Source organism: Heterocephalus glaber, unplaced genomic scaffold (assembly GCF_053883595.1).
Source record: "Heterocephalus glaber isolate CG9 unplaced genomic scaffold, H.glaber_assembly_v1.0 deba00001504, whole genome shotgun sequence".
Classification (NCBI taxonomy): Eukaryota; Metazoa; Chordata; class Mammalia; order Rodentia; family Bathyergidae; genus Heterocephalus; species Heterocephalus glaber.
In genome coordinates this window covers 63,800,915-63,824,684 of record NW_028258324.1, presented here as the reverse complement: position 1 = coordinate 63,824,684, position 23,770 = coordinate 63,800,915, and the positions used below count along the sequence as shown (strand labels likewise).

General features: G+C 37.8%; 1 long non-coding RNA gene across 2 annotated transcripts in view; it reads right to left on the bottom strand.

Moving 5' to 3' along the window:
* Window positions 1-414: 414 nt before the first annotated feature.
* The window catches only part of LOC147825389 (uncharacterized), a 53,572-nt gene continuing 30,216 nt past the window's right edge, over window positions 415-23,770 (bottom strand). For both annotated transcript variants that reach the window (XR_015441021.1, XR_015441022.1), the window contains 2 exons: window positions 23,343-23,457; window positions 415-602 (listed from right to left, as the gene is read on the bottom strand). This is a non-coding gene — a long non-coding RNA (uncharacterized LOC147825389). The remainder of the gene's footprint in view (window positions 603-23,342; window positions 23,458-23,770) is intronic.

Here is a 23,770-nt window from a genome sequence, read left to right as displayed (position 1 = left end):
TACTATTTCAATCAATTCCATATGGCTTCAATTATTATTCTTTGTAAAATGTTTGAGACAGTTTAACCATATAGAAAATTATAGACTATAACATACAAGAGATACATTCATGGGTTCCTCTTTCATATTTATCATGTATTAACATTTTGCCCTATTTGTTTCAAATTTCTTTAACATTGACCCTAACTCTAATCCTATGTGAGTACCCAACACTCCAATATTCAGGTACTTGCAGCCCAATAATATCTCTATTCATAACATTACCCCTAACCCTAACCCCATGCCCAAACACTTGGGTTCTTGCACCCCAACACTTTTCCTAGCTGTATCAGTCAGTGTTTAGTAGAGAAACAGATATAACACTTATATCAGATATATACAAATACGTAAAAATTTACAAGATTGACTTACAATGGCCACCCATTATAAGAAGAGTGAAGAGGGTCTGTCAGCACAAGAGAAACCAAAGGATTCAGTTGAAGGTCTGGAGGTCTGGAGCTCACTGTAGAGTCTATATCAGGAGGGTGATAGGTCTGCCATGAAAGGCTGAAGAGTTTATGCTGGAGGCTGAAGATTCTGCATCAGAAGCTGAAGAGTCTGCACTGGAAGACAGAAAATGATGTCCAAGGTAAAGATGAGGACTGAAGCTCCTCCAAAGAAACAGGATCCATCCTTCTTCATTTCCCCTTTATACCACCCAGGCAACAAGCCACCCTAGGATAGGTCTTCCATACCCTACGGTGTGGAATCACTGAGCCAATTTAATTGAGCTCTTACTCAAGTTGACACAATCAATCAACTGTCACACTAGCCCTAACTCTAACCCTTTTGGGATACACCACATTCTAATACTTGGGTACTTGAACCCCAAGACCACCTAACCCTAACTCACTACACCAAAATTTAGGTACTTGGACCCCAAAACTATCCATATCCCTACACTTAATCCTAATGTTAACACCATACCCTAATACTCAGGTACTTGTACCCCAACCCTAACCCAAAGCCTAACCTTATTAGGGTACCTGTACTCCAATACTCATGTACTTGCATGCCAAAACTATACCTATTCTTAACCCTAATCCTAAACCTAGGCCTAAGCCTAACCCTATCTGGGTACCCTACATACCAATACTTAGGTACTTGTACCCCAATACTATCCCTATTCCTAATTCTAACCCTAACCCTAACACTAAACCTAGCCATATCCAGGTACCTAGGACCACAATAATCAGGTACTTGAAGCCCAACAGTATGCCTATCCCTAACCATAGCCCTAATACTATCTCTAATCCTCCACTTCAGTACTTGGTACTTGCACCCCAACACTATCCCAAACCCTAACACTAACAATAACCCACACCCTAATCCTATTTTGGTACCTAGCATGCCAATACTCAGGTACATGCAACTCAACACTATCCCTAACTCTAATTCTAACCCTATCCAGATACCACACACACACACCCTAATACATGAGTACATTCATCCCACAATGTCCTTATCACTAACCCTAACCATAAACCTATCCTTACACCCAAAGCTAGAATACTTGCAACTCAACACTATCCCTAACCCTTGTCCGAATCCTAACTCTAACCCCACATCCAGATACTTGGATACTTAAACCTGCTGACACTAACCCTAACAAAACCCTAATACCCTCACCCCAATAGTCAGGTATTTGCACCCCAACACTATCTCTAACCCTAACTCCAACCCTAGTATCCACACCTCAATACTTGTTTACTTCCAACTCAACACTATCCCTATGCCTATCTCTAATGGTAATCCTAATCCTAACCCTAATACTCACAACCTAATACTCCAGTACTCAGGTGTCAACATTATCCCTGACCATAGACAAACCCTAATTTAATGCTAGCACTAATATTCACTTCCCAATTCTCAGGTACTTTCACCCCAACACTATCCCTAACCCTAAAGCTAATGCTAAAACCCACACCCCAATACTCACATATGTGCAACAAGGCACTATTCCTTCCTCTAACACCAAAAACTAACCCTAACCTTAACACTAATGCCTACAACACAGTACTCAGGCAATGCACTTCAACACCATACCTAACTGCAACCATAACCCTGACCCTAACTCTAATAGCCACACCCCAGTAATTGGGAAATTGCAGCAGAACACTACCCCTAACCTTAATCCTAATCACAATACCTGTCCCCCATTAACCTTGCACTTGCACACCAACACTATCCCTAAACTTTCACTGAATCCTAACCCAAACTCTAACCCTAATACCTGCACCTCAATACTTGGACACTCACACCACAACACTATCTTTAATCCTAACCTGAACCCTAGCCCTAACCCTAAAACCCACACCCCATAATTGGGTAATTGCACCACAACACTATCCCTAAGCCCAGCCTGAACCTTAACCCTAATTGTCTCGCCCCAATACTCTTGTACTTGTGTCCCAACACTTACCTACCCCTTACATGAATCATATCCCTAAACTAACCCTAACACATGTACGCCACTTCTCAGGTACTTGCACCCCAACATTATTCCCAACTGTAATGTTAACACTGACTCTATTTCTAATCCTAATACCTGCACTGCAATATTTGAGTACTTGAACCCGATCACTAAACCTAACTCTAACAGTCACATTAACCCTGACCCTAACCCTAATACCCATACAACAATACTATCCCTAACCCTAACCCTAATCTTACTCCTAATCGGTTCATCCAATACTCAGGTACTTTCATGCCAACATTATTCTTAAATCTAAAGCTAAAATTAACCCTAACCCTAACTTTCATACCTGAACCCCAATATTTGCTTACTTGTACCCCAATACTCTTCCTATACTTAATTTGAACCATAACCCTAACAGTAACTCTAACCCTAATTCCCACACCCCAATACTTGGGTTTTTTCACCTCAACTATATTCCTAGTCCTAAACTGAACCCTAACCCTAAAACCCACTCCCATTCTTGGGTAATGACACCCTAATACTATCTTAACCCTAAAATCCACATTCCAAACTCAAGTAGCTCCACCACTAACTGTAACCCTAGTCCTATCGCTAACCCTAACACCCGCACTGCAATCCTTGGGTTCTTGCTAACCTGAACACTAACCCTCACCCTAAACCTAATACCTAACTCCAAAACTTGAGTATTTTCACCCCAACACTATCCCTAACCCTATATGAAGCCTATCCTTAAGCCTAACCCTAATAATGCCCTCCAATACTTGGGTACGTACCTCAACACTATTTCTAACTCTAATGATGACACTACCCTAACACTAACCCTAATATCTGTACCTCAGTACTTGAGTAATTACACCTCCATACTATTTCTAACCCTCACCAGAACCCTAACCTTAACTTTAACTCTAAAACCCACAGTGAAATACTCAGGTATTTGTACCTCAACACTATCTTTAACTCTAGTACTAACACTAACACTAATACCTGCACTTATATACTGTGACAGTTGCACCCCAAAATTATGCCTGAGCCAAACCATAATTCTAATCCTAACCCTAATACCCACATCCAACTACTTATGTACCTGCAACCTAACCCTAATCTGAACCCTAAGCCTACACCTAACCCAAACTCTAATGCCCACACTCCAATACACAGGTACTTGTCCCCTAATGCTATTACTACTCCAATGGTAACATTCACCCTAATGTTAACACTACTAATCCTAACCCTGCCCCATATACACACCCCAATACTTAGGTACTTGAACTCCAACACTAATCCTATCTAAGGGTGATGGAGGGCACCCGAGGACGCAACTCTGTTGTTTGTCATAGGCACAGGATGGAGTTTGTTATAATAATAATGAATCAGCATGGACAATCGCACATGTACACATAGCTATGCTAGGTCACACAGCTTCCTGTGTCTCAGAGAAACTTATAGCCTCCACTATATGTGGTATGCTGTAAAATTAAAATGTGTTCTTTTCTTTGGGAACTTTGCCTGACCAGGCCTCCCTTCAGCTCACTGGCCCCAACAGTCATGAAAGGAATTAAAGAGAACAAATTAATACATAAGTCATTGTAAAGGCTAGTGATAAAAATATTCCATAAGCTGAACAGTGTAATTTTCTCAACTGTAGTTGTAGTTTCCACAATAGAAATAAAGGGGAAAGATTTTGTTCCACTCATCTGAAATAATAAGTTTAATCTCCTCTATATGATTATTCCACACTAATTTGCTCTTCTCTGACAACAGAAATTTGATGGCTTTGATTCTTATTCTTATTCCTGTGACATGATTTCTAGGTTTTACTGTTCTGGAAAGTCAGTTGTTCAAATACTTTTAAAGTATCTCTGAATCTGGCAAAGAACTGTGTATCTCATTTCCAGATATCATCTGACCAGCAGTCATCTTATATGGACACTTTACATCTATTGAGGCACATATTTCCCCTCTCTTATGGTTTTTATTTCCTCTAGTTATTATTTATTTTTATATTCTTTGAGGCAAATTATGTCTTTACTTTTCCCTGCTTTTATACACCTCCTCTCTTCCCTTTCTATGCTGGATGCTGTTGGAATTTGCAGAGCGTTAGAAATGGCCAGGGTGCAGTCTCTGCCCTGAGAGTATTGTAAAAGGTGTTTCTTCTGCAGAAATGCGGGAACCAGGCTTACATGACCTTAATTCCCTAATCAAAAGTCTTATGTTTACTAAAGAGTTACAGAAGAATATTTCTCACCCCCACTGCTATCTTTAGGCAGCCATTATTCTTTTTGAAATCTCTATGAAATCTATAGACCTCTCTGAGGGACTATTCTTCTTGATATGAAAACAAATGCATCTTTACTCCTCTTGAAAATGTTAAGATTTATCTCTGGAAAGCTACCTGCCAATAGCATTTTAATGTGCTGGGGAGGACTGTTAACTCAGAAACTATTGGATTTTTAAATTTCATATATTTTATTTGTTAAGGAAAGCAAATCTATACAGACATAGGGAGAAAAGAAAAAATAATTTGTAGTTTTGTAAATCGCTTAATTCAAGACCAGAATCACAGATGCAGCGGCAAGAAAATAGAGCAGTCAGATGCTGTTAAAATATGATGAGAAAGGCAATTTTTAATCTTTATGTGATCAACCATAGTTTGCAAATGTTTTCCATCCTAATCAATTTATGTACATATAGTGTCAAACATGTACAAAAGTTTCCCCTACCCAGTAAATATTTCTGGAAATAAATAAGTATATTTGGACTGCCCTGATTCCCACCTAACTTCCCTGAACTAACCTACTCTATCTTCTTCACTCCATTCTCCAATCACAGCGCCTTTCTTCATATTGCAGGTGAATTTTAAACCCCTGTTCCCTGTATGCAAAGCTTGACATCACAGGATTTGTGTCTCACTAATATCCCCTTCCACCTTTTTGCCTCCAAATCTTTTCTCCAATGCTTTGCTTTCTTCTGATCTTAGTAGTCCTCAAATTTCTTCCTCATAGTCCGGAAAAATAACTGTTTTGAATCTCCATCCTTTTCTCTCCAGAATCACTCTCCTTTGTCTTTCTCCTCCTCACATTGTCTACACATTGCAACTCTAATAAAGTATTCCCCTGATCATTCCATACCATGCTGGTAGCTGTGACAAAATTGGTCCACTGAACAAATGATTCTCGTTACATCAAAAAAGGTTTGCTTTTAGTGTTGACCAGTTTTTCTCTCCTAAACTTCATTTCCTCCTTTGAGTTCAGTAATATTCTCTCTTCTCCAATTTCTTTCTCAGTGTTTTTTCCCTGCCTGCACCATTAGATGTTCTTCCTCTGCTATCTTTTGTATGCTTTAGGAGTATTTTCCATGCTATGTTCTTATTGCTTTTCTTCCACTTCAGAATATTAAAGTACTTGGACAAATAGCTCCTAAGTCTATAAATCAGGCCTGATTCTACACACGTGTCATAATGGACTAGTGGGTATTTCTACCTGAATGCTCCAAAGGCCCATTCATTTCAGAATGATCTAATTATCAATACCTGTTGCCTTTTTAAAAATTCAATTTCTCACCAAAATTTCCATATGAATTACTAGTAACACCCAGTTATCCAAACTCAGAACATGGAAATGATCATTTACTACAGACTCTTCCTCCCAAACCCTTATATTCATCTGCTTCTCTTTAATGTAATTAATTATCACCACTTCCACAGGCACAACTTAGTTCACATTTTTCATTCCTGTAGAAGTTTGTAACTCTAACACCATTTATTTCACATACTGATATTTTTAAGTACTTTTCTTGCTGCACCCTGGCCCTGTTGAGCTGAAATTAGACATGGGTTTTTCACCATACCCAGAATATTGACTCACTGGAAATCTTTACCATTCAAATATTGTTAAGATTGTAGCATGCTCATTGACATTATCTTCTTTTTTTCATTGATGTTACAAATCATAACTTAAATGTAGTTTAAATGTTACATAAATCCATATAGCGTATGTTGTATAATTGAAAAATACAATGTGTTTAAATTTTTAAAAACCAATTTGTTAATAGTAAAAGACACATTGACATTAATCCTCTTCATAATACTTCCTCTCATTTCAAACACACTTACAGTACCACATCATTTTGCCACTTTCTGAAGCTGTCCTGGAAGTCCCTTTTTGTGTTTAGTCACAGTGTCATAGAAGGCTTGATGTTCTGAATCCAATCAAAATGTGTACTCTTCATGGTCATCTTGACTCTTGGGAAGACCCAGAAATTGCATAATGCCAGATCTAATGAACACAGTGGATGAGGACACACTGTAATGCTCTTACAAGCTTGCCTCTCTGTTGCATGGCAACTGGCAGCAGCATCACATTTTTGATCCTAGCTCACAAAGACCTCCACAAAAGAGGACTTCCAGAGCTGCCTCAGAAAGTTGTGAGAACATGGGATAAGTGTGTTCAAAGCAATGGGAATATTTTGAGGTGGATTAAAGGCAATATCTCATTTGCTGTAATAATTTTTGTAAAAAATTTAAACATTCACCCTATTCCATCATGAATTCATAATTTTTTAATTCTTTTATTGGTACAATTTAGGTGTACAATTCATTTACATTTATCATTGGGTGTTTGTACCTGTACATGATATATCTTGGTTCTTATTTTTTTTCCCCATTACCTGTGCACCCTTCACCCCCTCTGCCCTTCCCTATTTACATAGATTTCATTTCCATTTTTTTTCTTTTCTCATAGATTTTCCCTTTCCCTCTTTTCCTTTTTCTTTCCCCTTCCCCTCCCTTCACTCCTTCATCTTTGGACCTTTTCTCCTATTTCAAATTATCAATTATTCATTTTAATCATTTTAACCCTTATTTACACTACCAGTTTCTCACACTAGTGAAACTATTCAGTATTTACACGTGTGTCCTATTTATTTCACTTAAGAGTATGGCCTCGATATGCATCCATTTAGCTATAAATGACTCTAGTTTTTCGTCCCTTATGGCTGAGTAGTACTCCATTTTATAAATAAACCACATTTTCTTTATCCAGTTTCCAGTTGATGGGCACTTGGGCTGCTTCCAAGCTTTAGCTATTACAAACTGTGCTGCTATAAACATGGGTGCACATATATTGCTGTGGTATGATTCTTTTAATTCTTTTGGGAAGATACCTAGCAGGGGAATAGCTGGGTCAAATGGGACCTCTAGTCCTAGTTCTTTGAGGTATCTCCATACTGACTTCCACAGTGGTTGTACCAGTCTGCACTCCCACCAGCAATGGAGAAGGATTCCTTTCTCCCCACAACCCCACCAGCATTTGTTATTTGTTGATTTCTTGATAGCAGCCATTCTTTCTGGGTTGAGTTGGAATCTCAGTGTTGTTTTCATCTGCATATCTTGAATGACCAGTGATGTTGAACATTTTTTCATATATTTGTTTGCTGCTATTACTTCCTTGTCTGAGAAATGTCTGTTCATTTCAGATGCCCATTTTTGAATTGGGTCTTTGAATTTGGGGCATCAGATTTTTTTCAGTTCTTTGTATATTCTAGATAGTAGTCCTTTGTCTGAGGTACAGCTGCTAAAATTTTTTTTTCCCATATTGTAGGTTGTCTGTTAGCTCTGTTGGTGGTTTCTTTTGGAGTGCAGAAGCTTTTTAATGAGATGAGATCCCAGTTGTTGATTTTTTCTGCTAGTTCCCATGCTGCTGAGGTTTTGTTCATGAAGTCTTTCCCTATGCCAATGTCTTCAAGAGTTCTAGCTAACTTATCTTCCAGCAAGTTTAGTGTTTCTGTCTTAATATTTATGTCTTTAATCCACTTCAATCTTAGTTTAGTGCATGGTGATAGGTATGGGTCTAGTTTCAATCTTTGGCAGGTTGAAATCCAGTTTTTCCAACACCATTTATTAAGTAGGCTATCTTTCCTCCAATTATAGTGGTTGGCTCCTTTGTCAAAGATGAGGTGGCTGAGTATGTCTGGAGTTGTTTCTGCATCTTTTAATCTATTCCACTGATCATCAGGTCTGTTCCTTTGCCAGTACCATACTGATTTTATCACAGTAGCTTTGTAGTATAGTTTCAAGTTGGGGATTGTGATACCTCCAGCCATGTCTCTGTTGCTTAGAATTGCTTTAGCTATTCTAGGTCTCTTATGGTTGCAAATGAATTTTTGGATTGTTTTCTCTAGTTCTGTGAAGTATATTGTTGGAATTTCAATCAGCATTGCATTGAATCTATATAGTAGTTTTGGAAGTATGGCCATTTTCACTGTATTGGTTCTTCCTACCCAGGAGCAAGGGATGTCTTTCCATTTTCTTGTATTCTCTTCAATCTCTTTTTTCAGACTGCTGTAGTTTTCAGTGTAGAGGTCTTTTGCTTCCTTTGTTAGACTGATTCCTAGATATTTCATTGTTTTGGATGCTATTGTAAAAGGAATTGTTTCCCTAATTTCTCTCTCAGTGAGTCTGTTATTTGTGTACAAGAAGGTTATTGTTTTTTGAGTGTTGACCTTGTATCCAGCTACCCTACTGAATCTGTCAATTAAGTCTAGAAGTCTTTTGACCGAGTTTTTTGGGTCTTCTATGTAAAGTATCATATCATCAGTAAATAATGACAGTTTAACTTCTTCTTTTCCTATCTTTATTCCTTTTATTTCTTTCTCTTTTCTAATTGCTGTGGCAAATGTTTTCAGAACTATATTGAACAGGAGTGCAACCTCAAGTTCCTAGAAAAAGAAGAGCATAACGAATCCAAAGCTCATAAAAGAGAGGAAATTATAAAGATTAGGGCAGAAATCAATGCAATGGAGACTAAGAGAACAATACAAAAAATCAATGAATCAAAGAGTTGTTTTTTTGAAAGAATAAATAAAATTGATAAACCTTTAGCCAACCTTATCAAAAAAAAGGAAAGAAAAGACACAAATACATGCAATTAAGAATGAAAAAGTTCAGCTCCCTGCCTCGATCCCAGGCTCCTAGGGCAGAGAAGCTCTGCTGGTCCCAGCACCCAGAAGGAAGCTCCCTCACTGCCATCCCAGGCTTCTAGGGCAGAGAAGGTGAGCTGGTCCCAGCACCCGGAACGAAGCTCCCCCGCTGCCATCCCAAGCTCCTAGGGCAGAGAAGGTGAGCTGCATGGGTGCCAGAAGCACCCCTCACCCCCCCGTGGAAGTGAGAAGACACATAAACATGCCTCAAAAACAGACTTCCAGATCACCTACAGCAACCCCAAAGGGAAACGAGATGGACAAATCTGATACTCAACCACCTGAACTCTCTGAACTAGCAACAAAAGAGGATCTGGGAAAAATGAAATCAGAAATAATTACTCAGATAACAGTAAAGATTTTACTCATGGTGCAAGACATGATTAATAAATCTAGAGAGGACACAGATAAAAAAAAATAGAGGCTCTGAGGAACATGATGGAATCCCAACATAGGGAGAATGAAAAAGGTGAAGTCACAACAGATCTAACAGAAATCCAGAGGATCATCAATGCCTACTTCAAGAACTTCTACTCCAATAAAATGGAAAACACAGAAGAAATGGGCAGATTCCTAGATACATACACATTGCCAAAGTTAAATGAAGAAGATATAGAAATTCTAAACACCCCAATTACAATGAGTGAAATTGAAAATGTAATAAAATATTTACCAACAAAGAAAAGCCCAGGTCTGGATGGCTTCACTGCTGAATTTTACAAGACATTTAAAGAAGAACTAACATCATTACTCTTTAAACTCATCAAGGAAATTGAAAGGGAAGCAATACTTCCAAATTCATTCCTGGAAGCAAGTGTTACTTTGATTCCAAAACCAGGGAAAGACCCAACCCAAAAAGAGAACTACAGGCCAATCACCCTAATGAACATAGATGCAAAAATCCTCAACAAGATACTGGCAAACAGAATACAGAGGGTCATCGAGAAGATCATACACCCTGACCAAGTTTTATCCCAGGAATTTAAGGATGGTTCAACATTCATAAATCAATAAATGTAATACACCATATTAGCAGAGTCAAGGACAAAAACCATATGATCATCTCAATAGATGCAGAAAAAGCATTTGACAAAATCCAGCACCATTCATGATAAAAAAAACCCTACAGAAAATTGGAATAGAAGGTCTTTATCTTAACTTGATTAAAACTGTCTATGAAAAACCAACAGCCAACATCATACTAAATGGTCAAAAAATGAAAACTTTCATGTTAAAATCAGGAACAAGACAAGGATGCCCACTATCACTACTCCTGTTTAATATAGTTCTGGAAATATTATTTTTATTATGTACTTTTCCATTAATACTTGAATAATTTATTTACATCCAGCTTATGTTGGTTCTTTTAGAGAGGGGATACCATGAAATAATGTTTTGGAATCATTTTTGCTGTCTGCATCAAATCTCTCCCATCGTATTTCTGGGTACATTTTAAGATCTTTTCTGCAGAGGGCACAGCAGTAGCCTGACGAGGAGCACTCCCACCCCTTAAAGAAGAAAAACCTTCTCTTGGCTTCAGAGCTGCATGTTCCTGGAAACAATAGGATGTTGCTCTCATACAGACAATCCCATATTATCATTTATTTAGAAAAATACAATCCATGGCAGGCAGAAACTTTGCAGAAAGAACTAATTACAATTGTGAAGTTGCATTCTTGAGACAATTAGTACATCACGGGGTGTGTATTTTGCACAAAATACCAGATGGTCTAATGTGAGAAGCATTGTAATTTGAGGAAATGGCAAAAGTCCTCAGAGTGAGAAACTGTCACTTTAAGTGGCTTTTCTTTAAAAGAGAACTTAAGAACAAAAAGGGAAACACGAATTAAAAACACAAACCCTGATGTGATCTTTATGCAGATATATAATTTTCACAGGTTGAAAGGAAAGAAGATCTTTGGCTTATTCCAGCCTAGTTATAGCATCACTCCCATTTATTGAAGTTTCAGATATAAAAGAAAGAAAAATATTAATTAGGAAATTATAAACATCCTATAAAACACTTTTTCTCATCATCCTCCCAGCAAGTGCACAGGCAATGTAATATTAATTATCCTCATTTTCAAAAGGAGAAATGGAGCTTCAGAAAGATTGAGTGCCTTGGCCAAAGTTAGGTAGCTTGTAAGTGACAGAAAAACTTGATTTTGGATCATCTGACTCCAAATTTCATCTTTGTTATTTCTGTTGAGTGACAGCATGTGAATAACAGTCCTTTTCTAGGCTTTGCACTCTAAGACAAAATTGAGCCACATAAGTATTTCTCACTCCAAGGAGTAGCAAAGGTCAGCTTGCTCTGTGTTCTGCTGATCTGGCTGTCAGTACAATGCATCAGTGCTTCTGATGGAAAGCTTGACCATCAATAAATAAAGTCTGAAACAAGGCTCGTCCAAGGATGACTCTTCTGGAAGTCTAACAATGCTGATGCAGCTAGTTATGGAAGACACTCCTGCTCTGTGGCAATGATACGCTCATTTATTCTATTAAGATAAATCTACATAATTTATTTTAAATAATTTATGTCTCACTTGCACCAACAGAGGGGAAGAGTTTATATACTGCTCTAAAATAATTTACAGCAACTATTTCTATGTCTTTCCTTTTAGAGAAGCAGCTAATTAATCTCAAGTTTTGGTTGACTCACATTACTGAACATGAGTAATTCTTTCAGGGGCTCTCTATTAATATGAATAATTCTTTCAGGGGCTCTTTATTCCATTAGTTTTCAGACGATGCAAAATTCAGCAGTGGCAAAATATTTTTTCCCACTAGTGCATTAACCTTAAGAGGCATGGCAAGTTCAAGAGTCAAAGTGAGCTTTCTGGAGTGCTGAACTTATCATACACATTTACAATTTCTGTTCCCCTTCTGAGAAATTTTACCAGAGTTGTTATCTTCCCCTGAAGCGCTTCTATGTTGTTCCCTCTGTGAGTCATCATTTGCTTTACAGTTTACCATTAAACATATTTTCTGTTTAAGAATGTGCTTATGGTATTGCTTTATGTAATATTGTGAAATACTGTCTAATGCATATTGTATAATATCTTCTGCTTTTTCCTGTAACATATTGATGGAAATATGTTTTAGCTTATGTAAGAACCAACCCAGCCCCATGTACATGGTGGATCTTCAGTCAGTGTTACTTGTATGAAAACATGGAGAAATGATGCCATATTTTTCAAAGATATGCTTCTTGCCTAGAATATCAACTAGCCTGAGTGATTTCTCTCAGTTTTTAGAGGTGCAATTTATGAAGAATTAATGGGAATGATGATGAGTGTTTTCTTTTTGGCAAGGCTGTTTGTTTTCATTCATTAATTCTTATTCTTTGCATTTCTGCTGCAGAGAGCTATATATTTAGGAAGACACAGAGGGGAGGCAAATGTGTCTGATGGATGCTGGAGACATAAGTTTATCAATTGCAACCCTCCTCTCTGCTTGAGTTTCTCCAGGAAATGAATGGTGTTCTCTTTCCTCAAACTACCATATCAACTCTCAACTTTGTGATTTGTACATGGCAGTAACTCTGTATTATTTAGTTTCCTCTCCTATCCATTTATTTTTCTACTTTAAGACTTACCTCATTTATTACTTTTTATGCAAAGTCCTCCTTAACTGCACAGAATTAAGGAGTTTTCTCTTTTTTAAGCCCCTTGGAACATTATGGAGGCACTTCCATAACAACATTGTTTCATTTTATTTTACTTTTTCATTTACAGTATATACTTGTTTTCTCCCTTAGACTGAATTCCTCTGGAAGAAAAAAACATGCATTCTTTCTCTGTATACTGTCAAAAGTTTCCATAGGACCTGGGATATCATTCAGTAATCATATAATGAATTAGTGATTTTTTTACTAACAGCAGAAATTATTCATCAGCTCTAAGAAAATCATCTTACCAGGCACTGACAGAGAATGAAAAATGACTCAGACCAGTCAAAAAGCTGTAAAAACTTCCATTTGAGGGTGAAGAGATGTGAAGATGAAAATAATAATTGGACTAGAATCTAGATCTGTACCTCAAAAGATGAGAATTTCTACAGAGAAGGAGCAGAGAGTGGATGGGAGAGACAAGCCATTCCAGGCTGAGAGAACAAACAGGCTATCATAGGATGCTTTGATGAATTGAGTTAAAGGTAAATTCTATTAAATGTAAATAAAGCAGCTTGACTTTAAAAAGAAACAGTGTGTAATGTATTAAAGCAGATTAAAACTAGAGACAACCCTCTGGGAGTCCAAATGTGTCTAGTGTGGTTTGAAATTAACTTAATGTGTGAAAATTCAGATGAGATGTCAGGGAAAACAGAATAGCATTGGGCTGGAATGCTTTAGTCTCTCTTAAAATAAGTAGCTGCATATGCCTTTGTCCTTCATCACTAACTTATGTAATTAATTTAGAGTCATGATTAGAAGTAAAACTGATTATTAATATTGGGAACTGTGATGCATACTTGATTCATAAGATGGGCAGTTTGTGCATGGTGGGAGGGAGATTTCTCCTTCTTTGCTCTTTAAGCTTAGTTAAAATTTTTCAAAAGGGGGCAATGCACACTCTGTGGTTTTCTGAAGAGCCCTAAGTTCATGCCATGGTGAGGAAGCATCAGAGGATGTGAAGCAAATTGTTCTGAATAAGAGTTTGTAGAAGACTACAGAGAAAAGACCAGCCTGCCCTGGCCATCTTCAGAGAGCCCTGCCTAAGCTCTTTCATGAAAATTACATTAAAGGGCTTACAGAGACACAGTGGTGAAGCAAGCTCTACCACTTGGCCTGAAATTCTATTACTGAGAGGTTCCTAACTACTCAAAGGACATAGGAGCTCTATGGAAAAATAAGAGAATGCGTCTGTGGCGATGGATGGGTTGTGGGTCTTTGATTACCGACACTTACATGAAACAAAGTTTGCCCCAAGCCTTTGGCAGTTACCCACTGCAGAAGCTGCATGTGGAGAATATGTGAAGTAGAAGGGCAAGGAGTCAGAAGGACTGAAGGGAGTGGTGACCCTAAAAATGGTTAGGGGGTTGGATGAAGACAGCTAGGACTAAATGGAAGAAAGAGTTAGGAGCTGCAACTCTGGAGTCATTCATTATAGGAACAAGTCCAAACCACTGGGTTCAAGTGCACTTGAGGTTTGGCAGAATAAGCTCTGATGCTTATTAAGGGATTCATGTTGTAAATAAAATCCATCATAGATTGTTCTTAAAATAACATCACATTCAAAAATCTGCATTGCAATAGAATTTCTAGAATGGAAACAAGGCTGCAGAGTTATAGCTGGAGCTCTGCTTTTATCTGTGTCAGAAATTCTCAATTTGATATCTCCAGACCAGAGGCATCAGCACCACCCAGGAAGTGTCAGAAATTCAATTTTTCAGGATGATGTAATGTATCAGAAACTTTAGGGATGGAGACTAACAACCTGTGTTTTAATAAACTCTACAAGTTTCTTGATGCTCATTAAAATATTTGAGAAACAACAATCTATGAGTCAGTAGTGACTGCCCAATGTGGACACACATTTTAACATAGTTATCTGATTTGAACCTCAAAATTTAAACATGCAACACTATTAATTTGATTTCTCTGACAAAAAAGACTCCTGCTACTTAAATTCTGGATAAATCATATAGATGCCATCTTTTTATGTAAATGATGCAGGTCCACCGTTTTTTATTTTTAAAGGAGCCACTGGAAAACACTGCAGAGAAATAGCAAACATTATTTTCTTAAAAAACAATCAACTATCATAATTAAAAAAACAATATTAATAGAAATTAGAGGCCCAGAGTTTATAGTCATGTCCTCAACCAACTATAGGAACTTAGAGCTTTCAAGTCCAAAGAAAGATAAAACTAAGGAAGGAAAGTTATGTTTTCTTTAAAGAAACCTCCAATTAAAGGTTCTTGAAGAACACTCTACTAAAGAAAATTTTGTGGCAAACCGGATACTTACTTCAATTATAAAAATATATTTCCCTTATCCAAGCAAGTGCATAAGGCAAAGTTTGATTATGAAAACTGAAAAGAACAGTCTGGCCTAAAAAAGTGAGCTTGCAAGCATAACTCTGTGTTTGTGTAAGCAGTAATACAAGATAGCAAACACACTTAAAATGCCATCAGGGTTTCCTGTGGGTATATTATGCTCAGTGAAGTCAAAGGCTAAATGAATCAAGTCCCCAAGAGCTCCATATAACTAAACAACCTGCAGTGTGTCATTGCAGTTAGAAAATGGTTATTTTTAAATTTTCCTATTGAAACTCTCCTGACTGTGTGTATGGAAACCCCATTAATGTTCATAGATGCTGTACATACAATCAACAAGAGATGTGCTGCTCCCTAGACAGCTGTAGTGAACTCTGACTCAGCAGCTAGGGACTGATAATCTCACAGCACAGACATGGCATCACATTACTCTCAAGGTTAGGACAATTTAGAAACTGTGTGGTCCCTTTGTACACCTTCTGTTTGAAGATGAGGGTAAAAATAATTTTTGCAGACTGCAATTTAAACGAGGAGATAAAATCTTCGCAATGGAGAGACGCAATAGCTTAGGTAAATCTAAACATAATTTCAAAAATGATAGCCTCCTTTTAATGAAAATATGCTTACTCCAAACACAGGTATAGCTACAGAGAAATGATTACTTTGTAAGAGTGTCTTTTGGTGTGTGTAAATTAACTAGAAATTTGAATTTTTTACGGAGAAAACTGTTTAAGTTGCAATGAAAACTGGAAAACACTGCACATCTTTCAAGAAACTCATTTGGAGGAATTTATCCGAAAAACGTGAATTAAAGATTATACAATTGTGTATTGGGGCGGTATTTCTGCTATATAATCTTAACATAGCAACATTATTTTCTATTTCTATTTAATTATAATAGAGAAGAATGGAAAATTCATGAGTGTAAAACACAATTTTCGTAACCTGAAAAACAAATACAAGTTTTGCACGACACACATTACAAGGTTCTGAGAAGCCTCCCTCTCTCCCCTTCTAGCTATTACACAAATTTAAAAATATTTTAACTTTCAACACAAATGAGTTTGGCATGTTTTTCATTTATGTAAAGGAAAGTATAGAATGTGCACTATTTTATGTTACAGTTTCTTTCACATTTTGTGGAAATCACCTATGTATTTGTATGTAATGAACATTATCATTTTCATATACCATTCTATTTTCTTTTTTTTTAATTAATTTCTTTTATTGGTACATTGTAGGTATACAACACAATTACATTTCTCATTGGGAATTGTACCTTTACATAATGCATCTTGATTCTTATTTTTTCCCCATTCCTAGCCCTCCCTTCACCCCCTCCACCCTTCCCTATTTACAAAGACTTTATTTCCATGTTTTCCATTTCTCAGCATTTTTCTTTTCCCTTCTTTCCTTTCCCCTGCCCCTCCCACTACCACTACCACTTTGGACCTTTTCTTCCTATTTTACATTATCGATTATTCATTCTAAACATTGGTACATTCTAGGTATACAATATAATGACATTCATCATTGGAAATTTGCATCTTTACATAGTCTCTCTTGGTTCTTATTTTTCAGCCTTGCCCAGCCCTCCCTTCAACACCTCCATTCCTCCCTATTTACAAAGATTTTGTAACTATTTTTCCATTTTCTCATATTAATCCCATTCCCTTCTATCCTTTCCCCTAGCCCTCCCACTTCCTTCCCCTTTGCCCCTTTTCTTCCTATTTCACATTACCTATTATACATTTAGCCCTTATTTACACTTTCAGTTTCTCACACCAGAGAAACTATTTGGAATTTATTCATGTGTGTTGTATTTATTTCACTTAAGAGTATCGCCACAATGTGCTTCCACTTAGCTATAAATGTCTTAAATTTCTCATTTTTTATGGCTGAGTAGTACTGCATTTTATAAAAAAACCACATTTTCTTGATCCAGTCTCCAGTTGATGGGCATTTGGGCTGTTTCCAAGTTTTAGCTATTACAAACTGCACTGCTATGAACATGGGTGCACATATATCACTGTGGTATGATTCTTTTAATTCTTTGGGGAAGGTCCCCAGCAGTGGAATAGTGGGGTCAAATGGGACTTCCAGTCCTAGTTCTTTGAGGTATCTCCATACTGATTTCCACAATACTCCCACCAGCAGTGGAGCAGGGTTCCTCTTTCCCCACAGCCCTGCCAGCATTTGTAATTGGTTGATTTCATGATAGCAGCCATTCTTTCTGGAGTGAAGTGGAATTTCAGCATTGTTTTCATTGGCATCTCTCGAATGACCAGTGATGTTGAACATTTTTTCATGTATTTATTTGCTATTTCTACTTCTTTGTCTGAGAAATGTCTGTTCATTTCAGTTGCCCATTTTTGGATTGGGTCTTTAAATTTGGGAGGTCTGAACTTTTTAAGTTCTTTATAGATTCAAGATAGTAGACCTTTGTCTGTGGAAGAGCAGGTGAAGGTTTTTTCCCACATTGTGGGTTGTCTCTTCACACTGCTGTTGGTTTCTCTTGCTGTGCAGAAGCCTTTTAATAAGAAGAGATCCCACTTGTTGATTGTTTGTGCTAGTTCATGGGCAACTGAGGTTTTGTTCATAAAATCTTTTCCTACACTGATGTCTTCAAGGGTTCTACCTAACCTCTGTTCCAACTGGTTCAGAGTTTCTATTTTAATATTTAGATCTTTAATCCATTTTGATTTTAGTTTAGTGCATGGTGAGAGATATAGGTCTAGTTTTAATCTTTGGCAAGTTGAAGCCCAATTTTTCCAGCACCATTTATTAAAGACTCTATCTTTCCTCCAGTGAGGATGTTCGGCTCTTTTATCGAAGATGAGATGGCAGAGTATGTCTGGTGTTGTTTCTGCATCTTCTAATCTGTTCCACTGGTCCTCAAGTCTGTTTCTTTGCCAGTACCATGCTGTTTTTATCACAGTAGCTTTGTAGTAGAGTTGCAGGTTGGGGATTGTGATACCCCCTGCCATGTCTCTGTTACCTAGAATTGCTTTTGCTATTCTGGATCTCTTCTTGTTCCAAATGAATTTTTGGATTGTTTTCTCGAGGTCTTTGAAGTATGCTGCTGGGATCTCAATTGGAATTGCATTAAATCTATATAGGAGTTTTGGAATTATGGCCATTTTCACTATATTAATCCTTCCTACCCAGGAGCAGGGAATGTCTGTCTATTTTCTGAAATCATCTTCAATCTCTCTTTTCAGAGTGCCATAGTTTTCAGAGAAGAGGTCTTTGATTTCTTTCGTTAGGTTGATTCCTAGGTATTTCAGTGTTTTGGATGCTATTGTGAAAGGAATTATTTGGCCTATTTCTCTCTCAGTGAGTCTGTCATTGTTGTAGAGGAAAGCTATTGATTTATTTTGTGTTGACCTTGTAACCAGCTACTTGACTGAATTTGGTTATTAAGTCTAGAAGACTTTTGGTGGAGTTCTTGGGGTCTTCTATATAGAGTATCATGTTATCTGCAAATAAGGAAAATTTGACTTCTTCATTGCCTATCTTTATTCTTTTATTTCTTTCTCTTGTCTAATTCCCATGGCTAATGTTTCCAGAACTATATTGAACAAGAGTGGTGATAGTGGACATCCTTGTCTTGTTCCTGATTTTAGTGTGAAGAATTTCAGTTTTTGACCATTTAGAATGATACTAGCTGTTGGTTTTTCATAGATGGCTTCTATCAGTTTGAGGTAGAGACCATCTATTCCAATTTTTTGTAGGGTTTTTTTTTTTATCATAAACGCATGTTGGATTTTATCAAATGCTTTTTCTGCATCTATGGAGATAATTGTATGGTTTTTGTCCTTGGCTCTATTGATATAGTGTATTATATTGATTGATTTGCATATATTGAACCATTCCTGCATCCCTGGGATGAATCCCACTTGATCAGGGTGTATGATCATCTTGATGATCTTCTGCATTGTATTTGCCATTATCTTATTAAGGATTTTTGCATCTATGTTCATTAGTGATATTGGCCTATAGTTCTCTTTTTCAGTTGGGTCTTCCTCTGCTTTGGGGATCAAGGTGATGCTTGCTTCCAGGAATGAATTTGGGAGTATTGCTTCCCTTTCAATTTCATTGAAGAGTTTAAACAGTAGTGGCAGCAGTTCCTCTCTAAATGTCTTGTAGAATTCAGCAGTGAAGCCATCAGGGCCCGGGCTTTTCTTAGTTGACAAGTTTTTAATTACATTTTCAATTTCATTGGTTGATATTGGGTTGTTTAGAATTTTTAGGTCTTCTTCATTCAACTTTGGTAATTCATATGTATCTAGGAATCTGTCCATTTCTTCTGTGTTGTCCATCTTCTTGGTGTATAGGTTCTGGAAGTAGGTATTGATGATCCTCTGGATTTCTATTGATTCTGTTGTAATTTCATCCTTTTCATTCCTAATTGCATGGATTTGGGCCTTTTCTTTCCTTTTTCTGACAAGGTTGGCTAAAGGTTTTTCAATTTTGTTGATTCTTTCGAAGAACCAACTCTTGGCTTCATTGATTTTTTGTATCGTTCTCTTAGTCTCCATTGCCTTGATTTCTCCTATGATCTTTATAATTTCCTCCCTTGTATGAGCTTTGGGGTTGTCCTGTTCTTCTTTTTCTAGAAGCTTGAGGTTCAGCATCAGGTTGTTTAATTGGGCTCGTTCTGTTATCGTGATATGTGTATTCACTGCTATGAATTTCCCTCGTAAGACTGCTTTCATTGTGTCCCATAGATTCTGATAGGTTGTATTGGCATTGTCATTTAATTGAAGGAACTGTCTGATTTCTTCTTTAATTTCCTCTGTGGCCCATTGGTTATTTGGAAGTGTGTTGTCCAATTTCCAAGTGTTTATGTAATTTTTCCAGTTTCTTTTGCTATGGATCTCCAATTTCATTGCTCTATGGTCTGATAATATACAGGGAATAAGTTCAAATCCTTTGCACTTACTTAAACATGTTCTATGTGTAAGTGTTTGGTCTATTTTGGAGAATGACCCATGTGAAGCTGAGAAGAATGTGTATTCTGATTTTGTGGGGTGGAAGACTCTGTAAACATCTGTTAAGTTCATTTGTTCAAGAGTTCGATTGAGTTCTAGTATTTCATTACTTATTTTTAGTCTAGTTGATCTATCTTTTTGTGACAGTGGGGTGTTGAGGTCCTCCACTACAATTGTATTAGTGCATATATGACTTTTCATGTCCGTTAGTATTTGTTTTATATAGTTGGGTGCACTAGTGTTCGGTGCACAGATATTTATGATTGTCATCTCTTTCTCTTTGATTCTTCTCTTTACAAGGATGTAGTGTCCTTCTTCATCTCTCTTAATCAGTGTTGGTTTGAAATCTGCTTGATCTGCAAAGAGGATAGCTACTCCTGCTTTTTTTCAGGTTCCTGTGGCATGGAGTATTGTTTTCCACCCTTTAACTTTCAGTCTATGAGTTTCCTTTTGAATGAAGTGTGTTTCTTGTATGCAGCATATTGTTGGATTTTGCTTCTTGACCCATTCTGCCAGTCTATTTCTTTTGATTGGTGAATTGAGACCATTAACGTTGATGGTAATAACTGAAACATATTGACTTGTCATTGCCTAGACTTTTTCTTTTTGTTGGGTTCTCCCCGCTTACATTTAATTTCTTGTCATGCCAGATGGATTCATTCTGCTTTGCTTCCTGAGGTTTTCATCCTCAATGTCTGTTCCTAAGATATTGTGTAAAATTCTTCGGAGTGCTGGTTTGGTATTTACGAAGTTCCTAAGTTGCTGTTTGTCATGAAAGTATCTTATTTCTCCATCCATTTTGAAAGATAGTTTTGCAGGGTACATCAATCTGGGTTGGAGGCTGTTTTCTTTTAGGGCTTGGAATATGTCACTCCAAGCTCTTCTTGCCTTGATGGTTTGTGTTGAGAAGTCTGCTGTGATTCTGATGGGCTTTCCTTTGTATGTGATTTGTTTCTTTTCTCTGACTGCTTGGAGAACTTTGTTCTTCTGTTGTGTTTCTGGAATCTTAACAATTATATGCCTATGTGTACGTGTTTTTTGATCAAGGCTATTTGGAGTCCTATATGCCTCACATATCTGTGTGTCAAGCTCTTTTCCCCTGCTTGGGAAATTTTCTGCCATTATTTCTGTGAAGAGTTTTTTTATGTCATCTGCACTCTCTCCTGTTTCTTCATTGAGCCCAATCAGTCTTATGTTATTCTTCTTTGCATCATCTAGTAGCTACTGGATTGATTTCTCATGTTCCCTTAAAATTTTGAAGCAATTTTTCTTTTCCTGGTCACTAATTGCAATCTTATCTTCTATATTTGAAATTCTGTCCTCACATTGGCTCATTCTGCTGCGTAGACTTTCAATGGAATTTTTCATCTCCTGGAAATCTATTTACATCTGTTTTATGGATTCCCTTTGTTTCTTATGTTGGGATTCCATCATGTTCCTGAGCTCCTCTCTAGATTTGTTAATCATGTCTTGCCCTAGGGGCACAATTTCTCCTGTTATCTGAGAAATTATTTCTGATTTCATTTTTTCCAGATCCCCTTTTGTTGCCAGTTCAGTGGGTCCAGGTGGTTGAGTATCAGAGTGTTCCATCTCATTTCCCTTTGGGGTTGCTGTAGGTGATCTGGAAGTCTGGTTTTGAGATTTATTTGTGTGTTTTCTCAACTCGACTGGGGCAGGGGGCTGTTAGTGCCTGCACAGATTACCTCCTCTGAGGTGGGTGAGGTGGGCCAGGGGCCGGGAGCAGAGGTAGGGATGGTGACCCAAAAGTCCTTTCCTTTGGGCTGTGAGCAGCGGGAGGGATGATGCCTTGGAAGCTGCTTCCTCTGGACCAGGAGCAGTGGGATGGCAGCTCAGAAGCCCCTCCCTCTGGGCCAGGAGCAGTGGGATGATGGCTCAGAAGCCCCTACTTCTGAGCCGGGAACAGTGGGACTCAGTACCTTGTTCTCGTGGTCTGGTGTCCTCTGCATCTTTGTAGTGTGGAACCAGGTGGCTGCCTGTCTGCAGCAGAGTGATTCAGGGTCTTCCACACAATTCAAGACCTCGGTAGGGCATGCACAGACCTGCCTGTCTGCAGCGGGCTGATTCGGCATATTAGGCAGGACTGGGGACCTGGGTAGATCGTGGACAGAACTGCTTGTCTGCAGCGGGTTGATTAGGCATGTTCTGTGACTCAGGACCTCGGTAGGGCATGGCCAGACCTGCCTGTCTCTTGTTTTGCATTTTTCATGATGGTAGTTGCCATTCTTTTGTTTCCAGGTGGAGGACTACGTTATGAAATTTTTTAGAGCCAGCATAGTACTAATAGTAATTTCCTAGTTTTGTTTGTTAGAAAAGTTTTTATTGCTCCTTCATTTGTAAAGGATAAATTTACTGCTGTAGTGTGGGAAATGGTAGAATTTAGTTATCTAGTTGTAAGAATATGATCACCAGAACTTTGTTAATTGAGAAAATTATGAAGTCGTTTCTGGGAATTTCCACAAGTCTGTTTGTTAAAAGAATTCAAGGAAACTTTAAGAGATGTTGTAAAAGTTTTACAGGAGAAAAACATGTTTTCCTAGCTTTCTTAGTAACCATTGTCTGGGGTCAGAGGACTGTGACCCAATGACTCTATGGGTGGTGAGAGAGATATGGTTCACTATGTACATCTGTGATGTTTGCAGTGGACCGGTGGGCTTGACTTCTGCTGAGGTCACCCTGCTTTCTTGACACTGTCTGATAAGAAGAGGGCTGCGGTGTACTCTTAGATGTATGGATTGGTGAAGTGAAACAAGGGACGTGTAAATTTGCCTGTAGCTTTTATGAGTCACTTAGAGTCACTTATTATCACCAGATGTTAAAACCAAAAAGGCATTAGCCAGAATGACTAAGCTGCTTTCTTATATATATAAAAGCCTTACCTCTTTCCTTTGTGATTGTCGAACAGTGTCAGGAGAATGAACTGCTGTTCGTCCCACAGGCTGTCTCTTTTTCTTTCTTTAAAGGTCGGTGCTCTCCGAGGTCTCCCGTCTCCCTCTAGAGAGACCACTGACACTGTAATATTCTTATTTGGCAGTATTTTTTTTTTCCTTTTGGACATGTCCTTTTGTGTATGTCATTCTACTTCCTCCCGACTTATAAGGTTCCTATGGTGAAATATGCTGTTAGTCAAGTGGAGTTTTCTGAAATGTGACTTGGTGTTTTTTTCTCACAGTATTTAGAATGCTCCCTTTGTCTTAAATGGTTTTTCACAGGCTTAACTATAACATGACATGGTGAGAATCTTTTGTGATGAAATCTATTTGGGGTCCTCTGGGTCTCCTGGACTCTGGTATCCTTATCTTTTCCA